The sequence below is a fragment of the Meleagris gallopavo genome, chromosome 4, assembly GCF_905368555.1.
Source record: "Meleagris gallopavo chromosome 4, MGAL_WU_HG_1.1, whole genome shotgun sequence".
Classification (NCBI taxonomy): Eukaryota; Metazoa; Chordata; class Aves; order Galliformes; family Phasianidae; genus Meleagris; species Meleagris gallopavo.
Genome location: NC_139407.1, coordinates 26,526,072 through 26,528,749, shown reverse-complemented (window position 1 = coordinate 26,528,749; position 2,678 = coordinate 26,526,072). Strand labels below are relative to the sequence as shown.

Here is a 2,678-nt window from a genome sequence, read left to right as displayed (position 1 = left end):
AACTCAGGCTTTCTGCAAATTCAGCACATATCAGTTTCCATCAAGGACACCAGTTATAAAAATGTCCTTTGCTGACCTATATTCAGGAACTACAATTCACTTCTAGGCACGCTCACAAGGATACCGGGAATGCTGCCATCAATGGAATAATACACTTCACTGTAAAACAAAAAGCAGTATCATCTTATACACACTGACATACATACCTTAGACATTTTAGCCTAGTGATTGACACCCTCGGTGTGAATCAAGGGCAGGACATACGATCTGTAGCCAGGCTTTGTTTTCATCTCAGCAGAGCAGGGAGATGATCACTCACGGACCAGCCAGGCTGCCTTTCTTAACACACACCCTGACAAGGCAACAAAGATACCTTTTACCTTATAACCTACAAGAGGCAGAAAAACCCACGTTGAAATAAAGCTTGGAAGAAATATATGCATTGAAGACAACAACACTGAAAATAAAATATCCTCTTTCTTATGTGAATATCAAAGTTTAGAGGGCCAAGCTCTGTATTCCCATCCTATACTGGTGAGTGAAAAATGCAAAGCAAGTAATTCACATAATTCATATTGCTTTTTGCTGCTTGCAAAATGTCCATGAACAGATTGAGATTTTCTCTAATATATTCATGGTTCAAGTTTACTCCAGTTTTGGATAATTTTTATCATCTGTTTTATGGATCTCAATAATTTCTTCTGCAGACCACAAGCTGGTTGTAAATATTTGACACATGCTAATTGAAGCAGAATGCATCTCAAAGAGCCATTGGTGCATGTCGCACAACTTTGAGCCTTGGATTACATGAAAGCCAGGAGAGAACAAAAAGAAGCTAAGTTTCTAAAGCCCCTGAGACAGAAACAAGAATAAACTAAAAAGAACGAGAAAAATTTTAAGTTAATTTGTTCCTTTCTGGCACATACAGTCCTAGTCCTGGCCCAAAATCTCAACAGTAGAAAAAAATTCATGAATTTTGTAATTGTAATGAATACAGATTATCAAAGCACAAAGTTATACATTATCCTTCTACTTTGCTTTATGCTTATCTTATCTTGCACCTCCATTGTTTGCTCCTTCGTCCCTTTCCAGTTCATTTCCTAAATATTTCCATTTCTCACAAATGGAAGCAAATCTCACAAACCATGCAACTTTTCACATCTTGTAAAGCATTAGTTATGCTCTTGCTCTAAACTACAAGCATGGAAAATGTTAACATTAATAGCATTTGCAAACAAAGTTTGAAGGCAGAGCTTTATTACAGGTAAACATAATCCACACCATTTTGATACAATCCAGAAAGTTCTTTATGGGCACCTCTAGTTTACCCCATGCAGGTATAGCAAAGTACCAGCTGAAACAGCATCTAAAAGGCACAATCCTTTTTTAGTTGAAAAACAAGTCATTCAGCAGCAAACTGCCTCGCTCAAGGTCACACAAGCAGCTGACAATAATGCAAGTCAGGATAAACCCAAAGTCTGTAATTTCTATACTGTAAGCCTTCCCCCCCAGATGTGCCCTATGGATCTTCAGCATATCATCAGCATTTGAAGGAGCTTCCTAGCAGGCCTAAGATGGCATCACAACTGATGATTATAATGGGAAAATAAACAGTAGACAGAGCATTTTGTGAGGAACACCTGCTGCTCTCTGTCCATTCTTTTATAACCTTACACTTTCCAAGGTTTAAATTATTGATCCTGTTATTCCTATGCTAGTGCTTCAATTTGCCATCTCCAAAAATGATAATTATGATGCTGTCATGACTGTTGTCTCTGTGGTGGCCTTTCAGTCACATCCCTTCCATTGGTTCATCATTCTTTACTCTATTGATTACTTTTGTCAACATCCTTCCCCCAGCTCATGCAGTCCTGATGAGGACAGGTGGAGCAAACACTGTGGTGCCGAGTCAGCGCTTCGCTGGCCGATTTGAAAGGCAAAGAGTTCCAGGAAAGTGCAGCGAGTGCTCAGCCCAGCACAGAGCTCTGTCAGGGTGTGATATACAGAGCATTGAACTCTCCTACATCCTTTGTGATGAGCAAGGCAGGAAGGGGCAGCTAAAACTCATCATTGCTTGCCCTCCTGGTATTTTGATGTTAAACACTCTGTAAAACAAGGTTTGTGTGCCTGTTTGTCACACACTTACTGAACCCGGTTAGCTTTTTGAAAGCTTAGACTCACTGTCCCTGTGGCATGGGAACCTCATTTAAATGGGAAGGTAACACACACAGGAAGGCTGAACTGATCCCTTTGCACCTCTGTCCTCCGCCATGCTGTCCTGGATAAGCAGGGTCCAAGTCTGTCCAACATTTCTTCTCCATTTAGCCACCATAGAGTTGTAGGGTCCATTAACTCAGAGACTTATCCTATGAGCCTCACAGTTGCATTACGTTTAAATGGTCATGCTGCTGACCTATCATCAAATTATTCTCTTAGCTCCAGCAAGGTTGCCCATTTGCCATACCAAGGCCCAGAATATTCATATAGCGTGAATATAGGTAAGAGTTGAGACTTGGAAAGTTTTCAGAGCCCTCAGCTATGCAGTACACAACAGTGCAACATCAAGATGTAAAAAAAGCTGTAAATAAGGAAACATTACTTCTCAGAAAGAGTGGTGAGGCATTTGACATAGGTTGTCCAGGGAGGAGGTAGAGTCATCATCCCTGAAAATGTTCAGC

At 40.5% G+C, this 2,678-nt stretch overlaps 1 long non-coding RNA gene across 1 annotated transcript in view; it reads right to left on the bottom strand.

The window, feature by feature from the left end:
- The window catches only part of LOC109367219 (uncharacterized), a 146,422-nt gene extending 146,080 nt beyond the window's left edge, over positions 1-342 (bottom strand). The window contains exon 1 of the long non-coding RNA XR_014882951.1: positions 207-342. This is a non-coding gene — a long non-coding RNA (uncharacterized LOC109367219). The remainder of the gene's footprint in view (positions 1-206) is intronic.
- Between the last annotated feature and the right edge of the window lie 2,336 nt (positions 343-2,678).